At 48.7% G+C, this 23,747-nt stretch overlaps 1 long non-coding RNA gene across 1 annotated transcript in view; it reads right to left on the reverse strand.

Annotated features, from left to right (window-relative positions):
• The window catches only part of LOC149431153 (uncharacterized), a 45,441-nt gene that overhangs the window by 5,814 nt on the left and 15,880 nt on the right, over positions 1-23,747 (reverse strand). The window contains exon 2 of the long non-coding RNA XR_016309367.1: positions 21,444-21,556. This is a non-coding gene — a long non-coding RNA (uncharacterized LOC149431153). The remainder of the gene's footprint in view (positions 1-21,443; positions 21,557-23,747) is intronic.

Below are 23,747 nucleotides of genomic sequence, written 5' to 3' on the forward strand. Positions count from 1 at the left end.
AGGAGAATCAAGAGAACAACAAATACTGTGACGGAAAGCAATATAACTCACTTTTACACTCGGGCTGCTTTCAGGGGATTCCAACCATGAATAACCCCAAGAGCAGAGGCAAACACTTAAATGGCAACCCCAAAGTGGATTTAACTCCTCTTCATAAATTTAGCCCCATGATGTCCAAGCAGAAGGAGAGCAGAAGAATGACTCTCTGTTGTGTCAGACTTCTCCCTTCTAACCCCCGACACCATGACCCCAATAGGAAAACACTGTACCCAACTGATGTTTAATAGCTATTCCCTCACACACCATGCAATATAGAGGCCTGACTACGCATGCGCGTGCTTGTATGGCACCAGTAACTTTAGTCTCTTTGTAACTGGATGAATGTTGGGATCTTCAGCTAGCCACTTTCGTTGGTGCACTTAAACTCCTTAAACACTTAAAGTGTAATTGTAATCCTGTGGCAGTATTTGTATAGCAAAGTGAACACGGTGTCTGTTCAGCAGGGCCATCTACACAACCCAGTGCCTGGTGAATATGAGCAAGGTATGATGTCTCTGTATGTGTGCAATGTTCCTGTCATCTGACAGTGGGAGAAATCCCTCTCACCAGATCCTGTGACAAAGGCCCAAACGATCGTCTTGGAAATGACAGGTTCCTCTGGTCACCTCACGATGAGCACTTCACACTGTCAGCGTAGGCACTGTACTGTAGACCACTTCTCTCAGTTTGGATGTTCCTTTGTCTGATGCAGATCACCAAACATGCAGTGCACTGCCCATCAGCACTTCTTTGCCAGGTCCAATCTCTCTCCTGCCACATGCAATCTCCCTCTCCCTCAGGAGAAAAACCCAAGATGGCCCCTTCACTCTGCTCTCTCTAAGCATGATGGCTTTCGTGGTTCTTTTTTAATTCTATCTCCATATTAGCCTATAAGGCCGTTTCTGTTCAAAACTCCATCGTCCACAATGCTTTGCAGCTGCACTTCCTGCTTGAAAGAGCCCTTGTCATTGGCTCCTTTAATGGCTCTCATAATTGGCTCTCTCTCTCTTACAGTCTGAGAGGAGAAAGGGGGGGCTGAAATCCCTCACTGCTTTGTCTGTGTCAGGGCAAGTGTCAGGTTACACAGGAGAGGCCAGTCAGCAGATCACAGCCATGAAACAGGATTAATCTCTCCTGCTACACACTCCCCCCACCAAAGAACCTTTGGTCCTCCAAAGGCAGTAACAATCCTTGACCTGGTACATGCTTGATATATACACGCGGAGAAAACAAATTAGTACACACAGGAAATTAAATTATTCACACTTGCATAGGAATCTGGCAGAGGAACCTCCCACCATGTAGCAAAGTGAGGGTTGTCCTGCCCATAGGCCACACTAATGGGAATGGCCCAACCAGATGTGCCAGGGGGTGAGTTGGGGCTGTTCTCTACCGAAACTGCTGTAGGAGAACCAGGCGTCACGAGATTCCTTCTAGAAGCATGTACTACTTCCTCAGAGTTTTCACCCAACACATCATATGTCAGTCTTTTTGGGGGTTGAATAACTCTACGCTCTCTCTGTTCTCTGGGCTCTAGCAATGGTTCTGGCGTTGCTTCCGATGTTGGTTTTGACACTACTGACTCATCAACCCTTGCTTCTTGCTCGACGCACTCTGTCTCTCCCAGTTCAGCTTCCTCCACGTCTTCTCCCTCAGCAACAATGGACCCAGAGTCTTCAGGTTCTAACTCGGGTAGAGAAGGCTCAGGCTCTTGCAAATCTTCTGTATGTTGAGCCTGAGGTACAAATTCAGGAGCCTCTGGCCTAAGAGGAACTACGTCAGTCACTCCAGTGGAACAAGGAGTGGTGGGTTCGGAAATGTCAGATGGCCACAGCAAATCTGTCCCTACCTCCTCACTCTCACTGTCCTCTTCATTTACAGGAGGTGGTGTGGGTTGAGACCTGGTCACAGGTCTAGTTCTCTGAGAAGTTGAGGGGGTAGACTGTGGATCAGATTGTGATGGTAGACGGACTGCATCTGACAAAGGCAAAAGGTGGTTGCGGTGCCAGGTTTTGAGTGGGCCAACACCCTTTTCCGGTCGAATCTGGTAAACTGGCAATCCAGGCAATTGTTTGCAGATGACATAGGGCTCTGATCGCCACCTATCCGCCAGCTTGTGTTTTCCAGGGATGCCCAGATTTCTCAGTAAGACTCTGTCTCCAGATTGTAAGTCCTGTACTCGCACTCTGAGATCAAAGTTCTCTTTGTTTCTCTGTCCCCTGGCATCTGAGGTGGCTTGAGCCTTCTCATAAGCAATCTTCAGGCTTTTCCTTAAGCGGTCCACATATCCTCTATGGGAAGCTGCAGAGGTATGGTCTACAGAGGTTCCAAAAGCCAAGTCTACTGGCAGTCGAGCTTCCCGGCCGAACATCAGCCGGTAAGGAGAGTATCCTGTAGCGTCGTTGGCAGTGCTATTGTAGGCATGTACGATGGCTGCTACATGCTTACTCCAGTGTTGCTTTTGCACTGAAGTCAAAGTCCCGAGCATATTCAGGAGGGTACGATTGAATCTCTCTGGCTGAGGATCTCCCTGAGGATGGTATGGAGTAGTCCTCGACTTTTGGATGCCTAGTAGACTCAAGAGTCTCTTGATGAGATTGCTCTCGAAATCTCTCCCTTGGTCTGAGTGGATACGTTGTGGTAGTCCGTAATGCACAAAGAACCTTTCTACTAAAATCTTTGCCACAGTTGATGCTAACTGATCTCTAGCAGGAAAAGCCTGGGCATACCTGGTAAAATGGTCAGTCACTACCAGGATATTTCCCTGTCCACTCTGATCCGACTCCAGGCACAGGAAGTCAATGCACACCAACTCCATGGGTCCCTGACTTTGAAGGTGGCCCATTGGAGCAGCTCGTTGAGGCAGAGTCTTCCTCTGAATACATCGGATGCAGGAGTGACAGTAACTTTCAACTTCTGTCCGCATGCAGGGCCAGTAGAAGCGGTCTCTTACCAAACAAAAGGTTCTTTCTGGTCCCAGATGGCCATGGTCATCATGGAGAGCAGTCAGCACCGTTTCTCTGTGTTTTGCGGGCAAAAATAGCTGCCATTTCTCTTCAGGATCATCAGAGGGGCCCCTTCGGTAGACCACTCCGTGGCGTAACTGTAGCCGATCCCACTCATGATGTAGCCGCCGGGCCTCCCTTGACGATGTAAGAAGCAAATCAGGGCTTTTGCTTTCTAAAGCCTTCAATACTAGGCCGCAGAGGGGGTCTTCCAACTGATCTCTTCGCAGATCCTTCCTGGAAAGCTTGGGCAGGCCTTCACCCCCAACCTGGGTGACATTGCAATAACACCTGGGAACGCCAGATGCCGAAATCCCAATGTCTTCTGCCCTGGACCCACCTCTTGTTCGGTGTTCCACTCCTTGGCATAAGGCTCGTACCCCTTCAGAGGGCACCTGAGTCCACTCTTCTGGGGAATCCTTGGAACAGTGAGGTCTTCGGGATAAGGCATCTGCATCCCTATTCCCAATCCCTGGCCGATAACTGAGGCTGAAAGTGAACTCCGATAAGGCAGCTAACCACCTGTGGCCAGTAGCATCCAGCTTAGCTGTAGTGAGAATGTATGTGAGGGGGTTATTATCTGTTTTTATCACGAATTCTGCTCCATATAGGTAATCTCGAAGTTTGTCCACTACTGCCCACTTCAAGGCCAAGAATTCAAGCTTGTGGGTGGGGTAGTTCTTCTCAGCGGACGCCAAACCCCGACTCACATAGGCGACAGGTCGCAAGCATCCATTCTGTTCTTGATAGAGGACTCCCCCTAACCCATCTCTACTTGCATCCACATGCAATTCGTACGGCTTGGCTGGGTCTGCATAGGCCAGGATTGGAGCGGTGGTTAGACTCTTTTTCAGCCGTTCAAAGGCCTCTTCACACTGGGTTGTCCATTGTCCTTGAATAGATTCCCTAGGCCTCCTGGGTCCCACTGCTGGCTTCGCAGGTCTAGAAAGATCTGCATCATCATTGTCTTCTTCATTTCTGAGCAGTTCATTGAGTGGACGGGCTATCCGAGCGAAGCCCTGGACGAATCTGCGATAATAGGAGCAAAACCCCAGGAAAGATCTGAGCTCTGTGACATTTGTGGGCCTTGGCCACGAAGTAACAGCTTCCAGCTTCTTGGGGTCAGTGGCCACTCCATCGGCAGATACGATATGACCCAGGTAATTGACCGAGGGTTGGTAAAACTGGCACTTCTCCAAAGACAACTTCAGTCCCTCATCATGAAGTCTCTTGAGTACCTTCTCCAATCTCTCCTCATGTTCCTCTAGGGTCTTCCCGAACACAATGATGTCATCCAAGTATACCAGTACTTCAATTAAATTCATGTCGCCCACCGTCTTCTCCATCAGCCTTTGAAAGGTGGCTGGAGAGTTGCACAAACCTTGAGGCATCCGGTCAAATTCAAAGAACCCTATTGGGGTTATGAACGCGGTCTTTTCTCGGTCTTCTGGGTGCATGGGGATCTGGTAATACCCATTCTTCAGGTCCAGCACACTGAACCACTTTGCCCCTGATAGGCTTTGCAAAGCATCCTCTATCCTGGGGGTGGTATACTGATCAGGAACAGTTCTTCGGTTTAGCGTCCGGTAGTCGATGCACAATCTTAAAGATCCGTTCTTCTTCCGGACCACCACTATCGGAGAGGCGTATGGGCTTCGGGACTCTCTGATGATGCCTGTCCTCTTCAACTCTGCCAATTGCTCACGCAGGTCTTCCAAATCTCCCAATGGAACTCGTCGAACCCTTTCCCTGAATGGAGCGTCTTCTCGAAGCCGGATCCGATGATGGGCACTCTCTGCACACCCCACATCGAACTCACTTCTGGAGAATGCAGCCCGCCACCCTAGGAGTTGATTCTTCGCTCTCTCTCTCCATTCCGGGGAAAGGGGGGTGTTCCTTGGGTAAAACGCATCAACAGGGATTTCTTTCTCTCTTCCGTCCCCTAGCTCAGTGGGCAAGATTGGAGTTGCAGGATCCACATGTCCTAACAGCACCCGAGCTGGGATTTTCACTGGGGCAGCAGTTGGGTTATGAACACTGACCGAAACCTTTCCGTGGCTCCTCCGTAGCGCTTTTGTTGACACTACCTCCGGGAGGATCTCCACTCCTGTGTTCTCTTCACAGCCACCAGCCTCAAGGACAATGAAGGGGCCTGGCTGCTTCCAGGTCAATTTGACTGATGCCTGTAAACACGCCACCTCTCCGGGTTGTAGCACCTTCTCATGTTGATCCAGGCGCCATATCTTCCCTATTCTTTCCGCTGGGGTTCTCCTTTCTTGTACCAGGCGCTGATATGCTTGCATCAGCATGGGATGTACAGAAGGGGGTTGATCATTGGGCTCTTCGACCAATGGCGCCAACAGCCTTCTGACAAGATTGGTGTTGGTCCCTATGATTAGGGGACTCCTATTGGCCCCAGGCGGCCGGGGACAGATGATGGCTAAGGCTTCGAAAGTCTCAGCCTTCCCTGTCATGGAAGGATCAAAAGTTAGTCTGACCGATAGGTAACCATCATAGGGAAACTTCTGGGTTCCTATGCCCCATATTTCCAGATCTTCCAGCTTCTGCAAGGGCAAATGCTTCAGATGCTTGTCATAGAAATCTCGATACAGAAGGGTTACTTGGGCTCCGGTGTCCAGAAGAGCCCTGGTATAAATCCCTTCTACCTGAATCGGGACGACAGGGGAGGGTCCCACTAAATTCTCAGGGAGTGGTGAACAGGTAGCCGTCTTCTTCTGTTCTGCAGTTCTTATCCTTACTCCCCTCCTGGGGGAGTTTTGACTCGGCCTAAGCCGTGGTTGACTCCCAGGTTTGAGGTGTGCACTGACTCCCTGAGGTGAAGTGGCATCTTCCCTAGGCTGTTTGTAAGGGATGGTGGGGTCCTTCTGGATAGGACCAGATTTTCTCCTCGCCCCCCTTTTACTTGGTTGAGTGGAGCTAGCTGTGGTGGTGGGGTCCCTGGGTTGCTCCTTCACCAGGGCCCTCTGAAGTTTTCCGCCGGTTTTTGGCGCTTAGCTTCAGGCTTCCTGGGGCTCGGACAGACTCTCCTGACATGTCCGGTCCCTCCACAATTAAAGCAGGTCATTTGAATGATGGGACTAGTTGCTTGCGTTGGGGCAACTCCTGACAGGTTTTTCAGAAACTGCTCTCGTCTCTCTTGCTAAACCCGATGGTCCCGCCATTAGTAAGGTCACCATCTCCATTAATTGGGACACCTGAGTCTTAAGGAGTTCAACTTCAGGGGTGTCACCTCCCACATTGACTACCCGGACCCCTACAACAGAGTCTGACTGTCTCTCTTTGTCATCCAACATGGCTTCCTCCTCTCTCACAGTCCGGATCAAGTCTGGATAGTTCAGGAGGCCACCATCTCGCCGAGTTCGTAATAGAATGGCAATAGGGTCTAGGGGCCTGGCTCCCCGTAGGACTTGTTGCGCCCGAACCTCATCTACTCTTTCAGGGCCTATTCCCCTTTTTAGCAGAATTTGGTGTATTATCTTGTCTAGACGTCCCATGTAACTGGAGAGTTTCTCCCCTTCATTTTGGTAGGTATGCTCTAGCTGATAGATGAGGTCTGAAGCCTTCTCAGTGCGCCCAAATACATCTTGTAAAATATCTAGATAGCCCTGAGCAGTGCAATCCTGTTTGCTAAGTTTTAGGTTGCGAATGGCCTCCAATGCAGGGCCCCTTAGGCTCTCCGTAATCCTCTGTTTCTTGTGGGCCTCAGGAATGTCCCATTCACTTAGTGCTTGCATGGCTTGGTCTAGCCACTCTTCAAAGCCATCCTCCCCAGTAGGTATTGGTTGCCTACCCGAGAAGAATCGGAGCTCCCGATACATCCCTGTGTATGGAGAGGGGTCTTTGCGGCATTTTAACATGAAGTCCCCCAATGCAGTGAGGAATTCCGGGCCTATGGTGGCTAGAGGTGTCTGGGACAGGGGTTCTTCCCTCTCAGGTTTTGCACAACTAGGCCCTGGGGTGTTCAACTGAAGTAACTGGAGCCTTGTCCCATCCTCTATTTGGATATTGGCTCCTTGGAAACTGTCAGGGATTCCCTTCCTCCACTCTAGCAGGGCATATGCCAGGGTGGTGTCTGAGGCGGGTATCACATCTATCACACACGTTTTCTTCCCCTCTGTGGGTAGTGCATTCACTATCTTGGTAATCTGTTCTTCGGTCCCCATTTCTCTGGGGAACTCGACCACTACACTCCGTTCTGGGCAAGCATTTTCCCTGCTGCACCACTTGGTCGCAGCTGCGACGTCCATCTTAGGAGTTGGTATAGGGCACTGCTTGAGTGGTTGTTGGGTGATTGAGCAGCAAGTAATCCCGGACGAGCCCCCACATGTAGTGGTACCCCCGAAGGGGCTGCTTAAGTTTGTTCACTCCGCCACTCTTCCTTTCAACCCCAAGAACTGTCTCAGCCCACACTGGCACACCTGGCAATAGTGTAAGTGCAAGGACCAATGAAAAGCACACACTTTATAATAAAACACAGAGATCAGCTTTACTGTAGACCTCTATGGGAAATAATAAACATTAACAACAGGTATATGTTAGGAGAATCAAGAGAACAACAAATACTGTGACGGAAAGCAATATAACTCACTTTTACACTCGGGCTGCTTTCAGGGGATTCCAACCATGAATAACCCCAAGAGCAGAGGCAAACACTTAAATGGCAACCCCAAAGTGGATTTAACTCCTCTTCATAAATTTAGCCCCATGATGTCCAAGCAGAAGGAGAGCAGAAGAATGACTCTCTGTTGTGTCAGACTTCTCCCTTCTAACCCCCGACACCATGACCCCAATAGGAAAACACTGTACCCAACTGATGTTTAATAGCTATTCCCTCACACACCATGCAATATAGAGGCCTGACTACGCATGCGCGTGCTTGTATGGCACCAGTAACTTTAGTCTCTTTGTAACTGGATGAATGTTGGGATCTTCAGCTAGCCACTTTCGTTGGTGCACTTAAACTCCTTAAACACTTAAAGTGTAATTGTAATCCTGTGGCAGTATTTGTATAGCAAAGTGAACACGGTGTCTGTTCAGCAGGGCCATCTACACAACCCAGTGCCTGGTGAATATGAGCAAGGTATGATGTCTCTGTATGTGTGCAATGTTCCTGTCATCTGACAGTGGGAGAAATCCCTCTCACCAGATCCTGTGACAAAGGCCCAAACGATCGTCTTGGAAATGACAGGTTCCTCTGGTCACCTCACGATGAGCACTTCACACTGTCAGCGTAGGCACTGTACTGTAGACCACTTCTCTCAGTTTGGATGTTCCTTTGTCTGATGCAGATCACCAAACATGCAGTGCACTGCCCATCAGCACTTCTTTGCCAGGTCCAATCTCTCTCCTGCCACATGCAATCTCCCTCTCCCTCAGGAGAAAAACCCAAGATGGCCCCTTCACTCTGCTCTCTCTAAGCATGATGGCTTTCGTGGTTCTTTTTTAATTCTATCTCCATATTAGCCTATAAGGCCGTTTCTGTTCAAAACTCCATCGTCCACAATGCTTTGCAGCTGCACTTCCTGCTTGAAAGAGCCCTTGTCATTGGCTCCTTTAATGGCTCTCATAATTGGCTCTCTCTCTCTTACAGTCTGAGAGGAGAAAGGGGGGGCTGAAATCCCTCACTGCTTTGTCTGTGTCAGGGCAAGTGTCAGGTTACACAGGAGAGGCCAGTCAGCAGATCACAGCCATGAAACAGGATTAATCTCTCCTGCTACATACGGATTGGGTGGTATTTGGGTATCAGGTCGGTGAGGTAGTTTGGGGCAGCGTTATGAATGGCTTTGTACGTCACGTCAATGTTAGTAGTTTGAATTTAATACGTTGGGCAATCGGGAGCCAGTGGAGGGAATGACAGAGGGGGGTGGAGCCAGTGGAGGGAATGACAGAGGGGGGTGGAGCCAGTGGAGGGAGTGATAGAGGGGGGTGGCAGAAGAGGAGCTGTTGGTAAGGTGGATGAGTCTGGCCGCTGAGTTCAGGATAGACTGAAGAGGGGATAGTCTGTGATGAGGCTGGTGAGAAGGGAGTTGCAGTAGTCCAGACATGAGATAATAAGGGAGTGAACGAGTAGTTTAGTAGGGTCTGGGGCTAGGAACGAACGTATTTTGGAGATGTTGCGGAGGTGGAGCCTGCATGAGTTTGCCAACGATTGGACATGGGGTTGGAAGGACAGGTTTGAGTCTAGAGTGACACCTAGGACTTTGGCTTGCGGCGTGGGACTGATGGTGGCGTTGTTGGTCTTGATGGAGAGGATTGGGGGGGGGGGGGCGGGCTGGGGGAAAAATCAGGAGCTCGGTTTTGGAAAGGTTCAGTTTGAGGAAATGGAGCGACATCCAGTCTGATATGTCGTTCAGTAGGTGGGCGATGCGGGCGGAGACTAAAGGGGTGAGTTGAGGGGTGGAGAGGTAAATTTGCGTGTCATCGGCGTAGAGGTGATAGTTGAAACTGTGGGAGTATATCAGTTTGCCGATGGAGGAGGTGTAGATGGAGAAGAGAAGGGGCCCGAGGACAGAGCGTTGGGGGACCCCAACAGAGAGGGGGAGAGAGGGGAGGTGGTAGCGTTATAGGCAACGCTGAAGGAGCGTTGGGATAGGTAGGAGGAGAGCCAGGAGAAAGCAGACTCTCTGATGCCAAGGGAGTGTAGTTTATTAAGAAGGAGGGGGTGGTCGACTGTATCGAAGGCCGCGGAGAGGTCAAGGAGTATATAGCGCCATCAATGTACGCAGCACTTTACATATATATTGTACATTCACATCAGTCCCTAACCCTCAAGGGGCGTACAATCTAAGGTCCCTAACTCACATTCATACATACACATACTAGGGACAATTTAGACAGGAGCCAATTCACCTACCAGCATGTCTTTGGAGTGTGGGAGAAACCGGAGTACCCGGAGGAAACCCACGCAGTCACAGGGAGAACATGCAAACTCCAGGCAGGTGGTGCTGTGGTTGGGATTTGAACCAACAACCGTAAGGCTCCATGTACACAGGACATTTGGAAAACACTTCTGAATGTTGGAAACTGACTGCTGGAAAACGTAGGTTAAAAACGTCTGTTTAGCCGCGTTTGCATACCGAGTTTATGTGCATTTAGATAACATCAGGAGACCTTCCAAAATGCCCAGAATGCACTGAAAAACATAAAAAAATTTACTATTTCAGACATTTTGAGAGAAATAGAGAGAGAAGAAGCAGAGAGAGCAGTATGTGTTGAGATGACCTGTCTCTTCTGGTTGTATTCAATATGGATCCCATCATGAGCATAATGCGGCGCGTTCTACCATTTGTTCCTTCACGGGAAACCTGGAACTGACTGCGCTGGTGTACCGGGTCCATTAGAATACATGGAAAATGCTTTGTATGCATTTCTGATAATGAAAAGAGGCTCTGGACAGCATCTGGACATGGAACAGTTAAAAAACGCTTCTAAATGCAAACGCTTATAAACACGGTTAGCTGCGTTTATGTGCCTTTACAAGCGTTTGAAACGCTTATAAAATCTACTCCTGAACGCAAGTTTGGTGCGTTAAAAAAAACGACTGTAAACTTAACTGCCTGTAAATGACTGTAAACCACGATGTGTACATGGACACATAGGAGAACATTAGGCAGAGTTCAGGGGCTGCTGAAAAAAAACGCAGAAAAGCTCCTAAACGCGAGTTTATCAGCTGCAGTGTACATGGAGCCCTAATACTGCCAGGCGGAGGTGCTAACCATTTAGCCACTGTGCTCTCCTCCACCTGCAGACAGAACTGCTTACTAGAGCAACAGACCCCACATTTATCCCGGGTTCACACTTCTGCGGTGCAACATATCGCATGTGATTCGCACAGGAACCACATCGCATTCCTGTGCAAATCACATGTGAATTCTGTGCGGTGCGATTTGAGCCATACATTTTGTATGGCTCAAATCGCACCACATTCGCACCAAAAAGATGCAGGACCCTTTTTTTGGTCCGCACTAGAATCGGATCACATGGGTATTCACACCCATACGATCCGATTCTGCACATCGCACCGCGTTTTGCGAACTGATTTCGGGGTGTCGTTAACTTAAAATACATACCCGCAGCGGTTCGTGTGAACGGGGTGCAATTCTGATGCACAGAAACTGGTGCAAATTTCGCACCGCATCAGTGTGAACCCAGGCTCAAGTCACACGGCACTTTAGCACAAATCCTGGATGGATGGCTGGATCAGGCTATTTTTCCTTTTAGGATGTCACTATGAGTCTCCAAAGCTCAAGAAAATTCAGGAGAAAACACAGAATAAAACTCTATAGTGTAGTATTATTGACACCATTTACTATCATCTCAAGGGAATCCGATATCCTGGGAAGACGTCCCTTGAGACGAAATGTGTACGGGGTGGACCATAATGGTGACATCAGTATGCCTGCCAGAGAAACCTGGGCGTTTTCTGTGTTATGCTTCATGTTTCTGTTTGTTTTGAGTACTGATATTTCCTACAATAATAAATGGTGACCACCAAAGTGAGGGACATTCTTCCCACTGAACACCAATGTAAGGAGAATTCTTCCCACTGACCCCCAATGTAAGGAGCATTCTTCCCACTGACCTCCAATGTAAGGGACATTCTTCCCACTGACCTCCAATGTAAGGGACATTCTTCCCACTGACCTCCAATGTAAGGGACATTCTTCCCACTGAACACCAATGTAAGGGACATTCTTCCCACTGAACACCAATGTAAGGGACATTCTTCCCACTGATCACCAATGTAAGGGACATTCTTCTCACTGATCACCAATGTAAGGAGCATTCTTCCCACTGACCACCAATGTAAGGAGCATTCTTCCCACTGAACACCAATGTAAGGAGAATTCTTCCCACTGACCCCCAATGTAAGGAGCATTCTTCCCACTGACCTCCAATGTAAGGAGCATTCTTCCCACTGACCTCCAATGTAAGGGACATTCTTCCCACTGACCTCCAATGTAAGGAGCATTCTTCCCACTGACCTCCAATGTAAGGGACATTCTTCCCACTGACCTCCAATGTAAGGGACATTCTTCCCACTGACCTCCAATGTAAGGGACATTCTTCCCACTGATCACCAATGTAAGGGACATTCTTCCCACTGATCACCAATGTAAGGGACATTCTTCCCAATTTTTCTTTATTAAAAGTCTCGCAATCAATAAACATAAAATATTATACAGAATATAAAAAAATTATATATATTTACAGCAAAACGAAAATAAACATAGCAAATTCTGCTGTCAGACAAAACCAAACGCCTCAGAAATGAACTTGACATAATTGGGGAAATAAATCGTACTACCACTCACATCACTACACCAGACATCAAACCTGTGAGGTCAAGAAACCACCCCGCCCCCCTTATGCATGCAGCCCTTCTTCAAAAAAGATCTTAATCAACAAAAACTACGGGAGTGAAAAGAACAGTATAAGGAAAGAGCCCCTCACCCAGAGATGGACAGTTCACCAAAGGCAGGTCTGATATTCCTCCACGCCCTTATCCAGACCGCCCGAGGCTCTCTGACCCTCTCAAGACCCCGAATCTTCCCAACCTCACCCAGAATATCGTGCACCACCACCTCTACAGGGAGGACTTTCTTCCGGATGGTAATCTGACACCGTGCGTTCCATGTGAAGTAACGGACAACTATACTAACTAGAAAAAGTGTATCCAAATCAAAGTCCCAGCGAGCTGGGAATGCCCCGTACACCCACTCTGCATAACTCATGCGATAGAGAAAGGGGATGCCCAGAGCCCTCCCCACCCTTTTATACACCTCTATGTTAAAGGGACACAGGAGCAGAAAGTGGTCCATAGACTCCACTTTACCAACACACTCTGCTCTAGGACAATCCCGATCATCCACAGGGCGGTGCTTCAGGTTCCCTCTCACATAGAGCCTTCCATGGAAAGCGAGCCAGGCTTGATCCCTAAACTTCAAAGGGATTCTCTCCAAGTTAATTAAACGCAATCCCTCCCTCATTACGGAGCCTGGGCAATCCTTTAAGGCCAGTGACACACTGAAAGCAAAAGCCAAAATCCTCTCCCCCAGAAGCTTCCTGGGAAGGGACCTGATATCCTCCACTGTCACCTGCCACTGCCGAAGTATTTTCAGACACGGGGCAACATAAGCCGGGAGCTTGCCATGTCGGACTCTCAGACTTTTCACTGGGCCGCCATCTTCCCAGCAATGCAGAAAAGGCCTAAACCAAGACTGAAAAATACCCACCCATTCCGGCGGGGTCTCTGCTAACATATTACCAAGATTGTACTTTAAAAAGAGCAAAGAAAAGAAAACTATCGGGTTGACCATTCCTAGGCCACCCTCCCGCCTGGACAGGTAAGTTACATTGCGTTTGATCAAGTTCAGCCTATTTCCCCATAACAGTTGGAAAAAACAGCTGTAGACCCGTGCATAGAGAGATACCGGCAAGATACAGACGAAGCTGACATATAAAAAGATCGGGATCAGGTAAGTTTTGATCAAGTCAACCCTCTCTCTTAAGGAAAGCCTCCATCTCTTCCAGCTCGCTACTTTGGCATTGGCAACTACCAACCTGCTTTCCCAGTTTCGATGACCATAGTCACCAGGACCAAATTTGATGCCCAAAATTTTAATTTCCTGCTGGGGCTCTGGGAAGGCATCCGGAAGTTCGAAGCTTTCACCCTCCTCACCTATCCAGAAAACTTCACTCTTTTCATGGTTGACTTTAGAGCCAGAAGCCTCCGTGTACTGCTCTATCACAGAGACCACCTCCTGCGCCTCCTCAGTCCCAGAGATAATAACAGACACATCATCAGCATAGGCAATGACCTTCAAAGGCGGCACACCAGCAATGCCCAGAGGCACCCCGCACAACGATGCGCCCTCTAGCCTTCTTACAAAGGGGTCGATTGCGAAAGCATATAGCAGGGGGCTCAAAGGACATCCCTGGCGCACACCAGAGCCGACCTCAAAAGGCCGCCCAACCCAACCATTAACAAGTGGGAAGCTCTCAGCCCCTTTATATAATGTCTTCAGCCAATCTATAAACCTCCCCTGCAGGCCATATCTACCAAGCAGCAACCACAGATATTCATGATTCACTCGATCAAAAGCTTTTGCCTGATCCAATGCCAGCAAGTACTTTCTCCATCCAGCAGCCCTGCATCGTTCCAAAGCCTCCCGGATAGCCAAAACCGCTGAAAAGGTACTTCTACCTTGGACCGAACAGTGCTGATGGCTGGACAACAAATCGCCTGCTACTGACGACAAGCGCCAAAAAATAATCTTTGCCAAGATCTTTCTATCAACATTGAGAAGACTGATGGGGCGCCAGTTCTCAATTATTGAGGGGTCTTTACCTTTTGACAGAAGAATCACAGCAGATTGCCTCATGGAGGGAGGGAGCGAACCCTCTTCTAGACAGCTATTAAAAACCTCCGCTAAAAAGGGAGCCAGAATGGACTTAAAACACTTGTAAAATTCAGCTGTCAATCCATCTGGCCCAGGCGATTTTTTGGTAGCCAGCTTGTCTATAGCATGAACTACCTCATCCGCTGAAATTGGTTCTGTCAAATTCATCAAAAGCAATGCACCATTTCCCAATCCTGGAGTAGAATCCAGAAAGCTTTCCATCCTGTCCCGGTTAAGGTCCTTTCTTCCCAGGAGGTCTGCATAATACGACCCAAAGATCTCCAAGATCCCTGATCTGGACTTTATCAGGGAACCCGTACTGTCTTTCAGGCCAATGACCGTCTTAACTGCTATGCCTTGCTTACAGTTCTGGTAAGGATCAGGTGAGTGATATTTCCCATAATCCCTCTCCAGAATCAAGGAGGCATGCCGGTCGTATTGACACTTCCTAAGAAGAAGTTTCACTTCAGAGATCTCCCCTGGATCTCCTCCATACGAGACAAGACGATCAAGCTTCCTCCGCAAATGCTGGTAGGCAATATACATACCAAGCTGCTTCTTCTTACTTATGGCCTTGAAAAGTCCAATCGCCCTTTGTTTCACAAGCTCCCACCACTCTGACTTACTGCTGCAAAAATCCAGAATAGAGACCTGTGCCTGAAAAAAATCCTCAAAGGATTGTCTTACCTCTACATCTTCCAGGAGAGCCGAATTCAGTTTCCAGACACCCCTTCCCCTGGGTGGAGTGTCCGAGGCATTCAGAGTCACAGACAGCATACAGTGGTCAGAGAACTCCACCGCCTTCAACTCAGGAGCCGAGAAAGCAGAGTTCTCCTTTAAAAAAAACCTGTCTATCCTGCTATGACTATTCCCTCTCTGAAATGTGAACCCCGTGCTGCCAGGGCAGTGCTTAATGTGCACATCTACCAGGCCTGCCTGTCTAACCAAATCTCTGAGAAAAACGCTATCATAACCCAGCCTGTCTATGGAGCCTCTCCTGTCTTCAGGCCTAATTATGGTGTTAAAGTCACCTCCAAAGACAACCTGCTGGGACGTAAAAAGGAAGGGCTTGATCTTTGTGAGGAGGCATTTCCTGCCCCATTTTGACTGGGGACCATAGATATTGATCAGGCGCAGGTCCTGCCCCCTAACAGAGACATCTAAGACCATGCATCTCCCCATTTCTACCTCAATTACCCGCCGGCACGTTACCATATCGGTTTTAAAAAGGACCGCAACTCCGCTGCAAGGTTCAGCCGCAAGAGACCAAAAGGAGGGACCACATCTCCACTCCCTTTTTGCTAGATAGACATCGGCCAATGTATTGAGCCAGGTCTCTTGCAAAAATAAAATCTCAGCATCAAACTCGCTGAGCAAAAATAAGGCCGTATCACGAGCTCTTGCAGATTTAATGCTGGCGACATTAATGGTCGCCACCTTTAACAGAGTGGGAACTGCCATCAGGATGATTGGGGTAGTTGTTTCTTAACCTCTACCACACTCTCATCACCCGAAACAGCTCTCTTCAGAGTATGTGACTCCCCCTCATCCATAGATGATAGAGAAATAGATATATCCGATACCATCTCATCACCTGACAAAACTGAAAAAGTATTGCCAAGAGGGACCCCTCCTGGATCTGATTCTGAGGAAGAGAGGACAGCTCTTCTCATCCTCCTCTTCTTCTTCTTCCTCTTCTCCTTCACCCTCTCCCACCCTTCATCAGCCGAATCCCCCCCAGCAGGAGGTGAGACATGGGACATGGATACCCCTCCCTGAGCCCCATCGGCTCCACCCCCATCCGGCACCCCCACAACCTCCTGACCACGTTTGCGCTGACGGGGGACAGGTACCGGAGGTGGAGTAGGCCGAGAGGGAAGATCCGCTAAACCAGCCCCCCCAGCAGCTTCCGCCAGTCTGGAGGATCTACGTACTGTAGGATTAGGGACAGGAGGGACAGACTCAGGGGTGACATTACTGGGGGAAACACAATCTGACACAACAGAGGGAACAGACACAGGAGGTGCAACTACAGTTTCCTCCCTAGCATCAGCTGCCTCATCCTCTTTATCCAGCCTCTGCAGCTCAGCCTCCAGTCCTGGCAGGTTGTGTAGTGCCTCTGGGCACAGACTGTATGGATGACCCAGCTGCTGGCACAAATTACACCGAATCTCGGTGCATTCTTTGGCCAAATGGCCAAAATCCTGGCACAGTGAGCACTTCTTGATGGTGCAGGACGATGCAAAATGGCCTTTCTCTCCGCATTTGTTACAAACTTTAGGCTGACCTTGATAGAAAATGGTCAGCCTATCTCTCCCCAGAAAGGCTGAGCAGGGAAGATGCTGAACCACATTGCCCAGCACCCTCAATTGCACTGACACCGTCCAGGCCCCTGTCCATATCCTATGCTCATCCAGGACCTTCCGCAGTGGGGTGAGGACCTCACCATGTCGGCGTAGCCAAACTACCAAATCAGCCTCTGGTATGGATTCATTCCGGACCAGGATTGTCACCGATTTTATCAAAGGCTGTCTGGAAACAACCTTTGCCACCAAACCTCTCCACTGCTGAAGGCTCCTGCACCTCCAATATCTCTCCCAAAACAGGTCCAGGCCTTCAGGTTTTACAAATGACAAATCGTATTCATAGCTGCCGACTGGGCAGATCAACGCAAACACATCACAGGCTTTAAACCCCATCTCTAGAATCAACTCCGCCACCCTCCCCCTTACTGGTGGGTTCCCTTCCCCCTCCCACTTCAACTGTACCACATTCCTTCTCCTGACCCCACCAACCATCCCACCACCAAACCTCCCCAAATTGTGACCATTAGCATTCCCAACACTACCCCCACCCCCCTTGGTGCGACTCCCCAAAACAGAGGCATAGCTCCCCCCAATCCTCCCAGCAGCAGAAACATTTGTATGTCTAGGAGCATCTGGTGCAACTCTAGCAGATACCGATTGCACAGATCTGGGATTGGATGGTGTATCCTCTCTCTGCTCAGCAGGGGGAGAAATGTCATTTTTACCTCCGTCAGCAATGTTAACCCCTTCACCTCCACCCACCACCAACACATCCATTGCTTTACCAGTCTCAACAGTCATAGACTTCACAGCAATGTCCACACTCACTGCTGCAACCATAGAAGCTCCATCAATCATCTCTCCTTCCAAGGAAGGAGATTCAGCCCAGGACTGGATTGGATTCTCAGACACAGCAACAAGTGAGACATCCATGTGTGCTGTTTGCTCTCCACATGGTGCAGTGTGCTGCTCCCCTCCCCCACCAGCATCAATCAGCTCTGGAGCACCTGGGAGCTCAGGTGAAACAGTCTCTCTGCAGGTGGCAGCCATCTTGCCTGTAGAGGGACTACTGGTCTCAGCAGGAACAGCAGCAGCAATTTCCATCTGTGGGGTGCTTGGTGCAGGTTCACCCACATTCCCCTGATGGTCTGGAGACCTCTCTGCCAGGGATTTTTCCTCCATGTTGGATGAGGATTCCTCCACAGCAGGCTGCCTGCAGAGCTCCTCATCCACAGTACTCACCACAGCAGGTGGGGCAGACATGCTGGGAGCAGCCATCTTGGTATACTGGGATCTCTCCACCAGTCTTGGCTTTGCTGCTCTGAACCTCCTCTGTCCATCCTCAGGGACTTCTGCAGGGTCATCAGTGAAGGCAAACTTGTCTGCTCTCAGGGGAGACTCCATGTGCTGGATGAACTTCAAGGTTCCATATTCACCCTCAACCCCCTGGCTGGTTGCTACTGACAACTCCTCAGCCTGACATGGGGGGAGAGACGCTGATGTAGATGGTGCCGGGTCATCCATTACCTGAGGCTGCTGATCCACAGAGCTCGCTGATGTCTGGCTGGCAAATCTCCTCTCATTATCAAATTTTTCTTTAAACGCTCCACTTCTTGTTTTCAACTTTTCTAATAATAAAGATTGTCTCTTTACTTTATCCTCCATGTGCTGGAGCGCTGGCTTCATGCCCAATCTGTTCTTGCTCCAGGCCTGGCAGTATTTGGCTCTGAAGGATTTGTGTTCAGATTTTAAAACATTAAGTTTCTCCTCAGCTCTTCCAATAGTCACCAATCTATCAGTAATCTTCTGTCTGAAGACACCGACATCCTCACCAGGGCTGGGACCCACAGTCAGGTCCTCCACCTCCTCCTCTTCACTAGGCCCAGTCTCATCAGGGGAATCCCTCCCAGGGCCTCCCCCTGGATCAGGCATGGTTCCTGGGCCAAGCTAGCAGGCAAGGCCCAGGCTTGAAAATGCTGGTTCTCAGGGAGAGCTCCTTCAGTGTGTCCTCCTCCTTCTCCCACTGACCACCAATGTAAGGGACATTCTTCTCACTGATCCCCAATGTAAGGAGCATTCTTCCCACTGACCTCCAATGTAAGGGACATTCTTCCCACTGAACACCAATGTAAGGGACATTCTTCCCACTGACCACCAATGTAAGGGGTATTCTTCCCACTGAACACCAATGTAAGGAGCATTCTTCCCACTGACCTTCAATGTAAGGAGCATTCTATCCACTGACCACCAATGTAAGGGACATTCTTCCCACTGACCACCAATGTAAGGAGCATTCTATCCACTGACCACCAATGTAAGGAGCATTCTTCCCACTGAACACCAATGTAAGGAGCATTCTTCTCACTGATCACCAATGTAAGGAACATTCTTCCCACTGACCACCAATGTAAGGGGCATTCTTCCCACTGACCTCCAATGTAAGGGGCATTCTTCCCACTGACCACCGATGTAAGGGTCATTCTTCCCACTGATCACCAATGTAAGGAGCATTCTTCCCACTGACCTTCAATGTAAGGAGCATTCTATCCACTGACCACCAATGTAAGGGACATTCCTCCCACTGAACACCAATGTAAGGAGCATTCTTCCCACTGACCACCAATGTAAGGGATATTCTTCCCACTGACCTCCAATGTAAGGAACATTCTTCCCACTGACCTCCAATGTAAGGAACATTCTTCCCACTGACCACCAATGTAAGGAGCATTCTTCCCACTGATCACCAATGTAAGGGACATTCTTCCCTCTGACCACCAATGTAAGGAGCATTCTTCCCACTGACCACCAATGTAAGGGACATTCTTCCCACTGAACACCAATGTAAGGAGCGTTCTTCCCACTGACCACCAATGTAAGGAGCATTCTTCCCACTGATCACCAATGTAAGGGACATTCTTCCCTCTGACCACCAATATAAGGAGCATTCTTGCCACTGACCACCAATGTAAGGGACATTCTTCCCACTGAACACCAATGTAAGGAGCGTTCTTCCCACTGACCACCAATGTAAGGAGCATTCTTCCCACTGACCACCAATGTAAGGAGCATTCTTCCCACTGACCACCAATGTAAGGAGCATTCTATCCACTGACCCCCAATGTAAGGGACATTCTTCCCACTGAACACCAATGTAAGGAGCATTCTTCCCACTGACCACCAATGTAAGGAGCATTCTTCCCACTGACCACCAATGTAAGGAGCATTCTTCCCACTGACCACCAATGATAGGAACATTCTTCCCACTGACCACCAATGTAAGGGACATTCTTCCCACTGACCACCAATGTAAGGGAAATTCTTCCCACTGACCACCAATGTAAGGAGCATTCTTCCCACTGACCATCCATGTAAGGAGCATTCTTCCCACTGACCATCCATGTAAGGAGCATTCTTCCCACTGACCACCAATGTAAGGGACATTCTTCCCACTGACCACCAATGTAAGGGGCATTCTTCCCACTGACCACCAATGTAAGGAGCATTCTTCCCACTGACCTCCAATGTAAGAGGCATTCTTCCCACTGATCACCAATGTAAGGGGCATTCTTCCCACTTTCTTTCAGAGTCCTTAGAGTTCTCCTTTACATCAGAATCTGCAGGGTTCCGCCTTACAGTGCAAGGGGGACCTCTGTGGACCCTGATATAAAAGGGAACTCTGATGTAAGGGGGACACTGCGGGCTGTGATGTAAAGAGGAACTCTGATGTAAGGTGGTCTCTGGTCACCAAAGTCTCCCCTTACATCAAAGTTTGCAGCATTCCCGCATATAACTATATTAATATAAAAATATTATATCAAGAAAAATAGTCAGTCTTACAGTCTTCGTTGGGAGGGGGCGCTTCAGAATTCTCTGCCTATAGGCTCCTGAGATTTGAATCTGGCCCTGCCATGTTCCAGGTGGTGCTCCCCCATGATTCGGTGGTGGACTGTCCCTCACATCCAGTACAAGGCTATGGACCCTGCTCCGGTCTTGATGAAGGTGTAGTGTGGGGGGTACAGATATTGCTGGAAGCTGTCTAGCTACAGGGAGGATCAGGTAAGTGAATCCTCTTTTATCGCTCCCCTTGACATAAACAAGCAATTAACCTTGGCAGTGAGCTCAGTTGAGAGGGTTATTTTTTCTATTTAGTCGGAGTTGGGCTTTAGGGTATGGGTTACGGGAGTTTTTAAACAAATAAGTGCGGCAGAAGGGAACGGGGGTGGCTGTATTTTTTTTTTTTTATTAAGTGGGGATTTGCTTTAAATTCCCTTACAGGCAGTAGGACTCTAATATATTTAGTAAAATGAAATATCTTGTCTGTACATCAACATTTCATCTTCCAGCCAGGGGTGGACTGACCATTTGGAAACTGAGGGCCCGGGGTCAGTAGGGGGCCCCATGAGATGCCCCTGGTACTTTTTTCATAGGCTTTTTTGAGTTTGGGCAAGGACACAGGGGCCCCATGATCCCCTTTTGCCCGGGGGCCCCATGAGTTGTCAGTCCGCCCCTGCTTCCAGCAGATAAACCGTTTTAATAGTCATCTGTAAAGATGTGAGCCACAGTACAAGCTATCCCCGGGATGGTCAGCCTAGTCTTCCCAAAGTGCTGACAGGCAGAATATTCAGTCGTACTCGGCTACATCCTGCAGAATGGACATCCTGTTTTCTTACCTCCTATCTTATCCATCCAGGACTGGCGCCCAGACCACCACCTTGTGTGTTCCATCACCGAACTCTGCGATAGAAGACAGACCTCGCTCCCATATATTCATCGGAGATCTACCCTATATAAAATCAGCAACAGAGATTGAGCTGATGGTAACGCATTTTCAAATCTTGTAAATTCATGCAAATACACAAAAAAAAAGGAATATACAGGCCATGCATACAATGGCTACATAAAGAAGCCGATAATAAAAAAATTAAAATAAATAAAATTAATTTAAAAAAATAAATCCGTGCCTTCCTTTCTCTTCCAGCACTAGTACCAGACTACTGTTGTCAAAAATGTCGTGTACTGATGTAGCACCCTCCAAGTCAGGTTGCTAGTGTAGCACCCCCCTAGTTAATGCATGTTGTTAGGTAAATTTAGTTCGTTCTTCTGTAATCAGAGGGGCAGGGTCAGGGGCGGACTGACCATTTGGAAACTTGGGCACTGCCCGAGGGCCCGGGGTCAGTAGGGGGCCCCATGAGATGCCCCTGGTACCTTTTTCATAGGCTTTTTTGAGTTTGGGCAAGGACACATGGGCCCCATGATCCCCTATTGCCCGGGGGCCCCATGAGTTGTCAGTCCGCCCCTGGGCAGGGTTGATTGTTCAGACCTGCTCAGTGTCTCACAGGCTGCTGCTCTGATTGCTTCCCCCTGTATTCTAGAGCAGTGGTCTCCAACCTGCGGTCCGGGGGCAGATGCGGCCCTTTGCTTGCTTTTATCTGGCCCTTAGGGCACTATTTCATCTACTGATACCAACAATTTAGTATAATTTCACCCACTTACACCAATGAAGGGGGCACAGCTCCTTCCAATGACACCAATTCCTCCAAGTGACACAAATGATAGGGTCCAATGACATCAATGATCAGGCACAATTCCTCCCAGTGATACAAATAATAGGGTCCAATGATATCAACGATGGGGCACAATTTCTCCCACTGACATAATTGATGGGGTCCAATGACATCAATGATGGGGTACAATTCCTCCAAGTGACACAATTGATAGGGTCCAATGACATCAACGATGGGGCACAGTTCCTTCCAGTGACACAATTGATAGGGTCCAATGACATCAACGATGGGGCACAGTTCCTTCCAGTGACACAATTGATAGGGTCCAATGACACAAACGATGGGGCACAATTCCTCCCAGTGACACAAATGATAGGGTCCAATGACATCAATAATGGGGCATAATTCCTCCCAGTGACATAAATGATAGGGTCCAATGACATCAATGATCAGGCACAATTCCTCCCAGTGACACAAGTGATAGGTTCCAATGACATCAATGCTGGGGCACTATTCCTCCCAGTGACACAAATGATAGGGTCCAATGACATCAATGATGGGGCACAATTCCTCCCAGTGACATAATTGATAGGGTCCAATGACATCAACAATGGGGCACAATTCCTCCCAGTGACATAAATTATAGGGTCCAATGACATCAACAATGGGGCACAATTCCTCCCACTAACACGAATGATAGGGTCCAATGACATCAACAATGGGGCACAATTCCTCCCAGTGACATAAATGATAGAGTCCAATGACATCAACAATGGGGCACAATTCCTCCCACTAACACAAATGATAGGGTCCAATAACATCAATGATGGGACAGAATGCCTCCCACTGATACCAAACAATGAGGAATTTTTTTTTTCCACTGACGTCGGGACCTTTTCTACTCCCACTGGCCGCAGTCCGGCCCTCGCAAAGTCTGAAGGACAGTAAACTGGCCCCTTGTTTAGAAAGTTTGGAGACCCCTGTTCTAGAGGGAGCTAGAATTATAATGTGAGGAGCAAGAGTAAGCTGCCTGAATATTTATGGAACTCCAGCCAATCCCCGGAGGAGGTGTACCCAGTAGGTGATTGGAGAGTCCATAGATAGTCAGTCTTTCTTTCTTTCTTTTTCTCCACCCCCCCCCCTTTTTTTTTTTTTTCTCTTTTGCTTGCATTCGACAGCTTACATGCTGGTGGCAGAATTGACTGGTCTGGTATCTACTACACGGGACCATTTACAGCTAATGACAGGTATCTGGCTGGAAGCCTGGAGATTTGCATGGCTCCTAAATGACCCATCTCAGCCATGTGACAACCATATTCCACCACCCCCCATTTTTTTTTTTTGTTTTCTTATTTTGCCTTATGTCTTGGTTTTATGTTGTTCCTGGTGTACGACCTCCCGTGCCCCTCTCAGGTCTATACAGAAATTTTCCAGATGGTACACTATATTTTCTTTGAACACGATTGTCTA

This window comes from Staurois parvus, unplaced genomic scaffold, assembly GCF_062004578.1.
Source record: "Staurois parvus isolate SC_StPar_1 unplaced genomic scaffold, SC_StPar_1.0 ptg002373l, whole genome shotgun sequence".
Classification (NCBI taxonomy): domain Eukaryota; kingdom Metazoa; phylum Chordata; class Amphibia; order Anura; family Ranidae; genus Staurois; species Staurois parvus.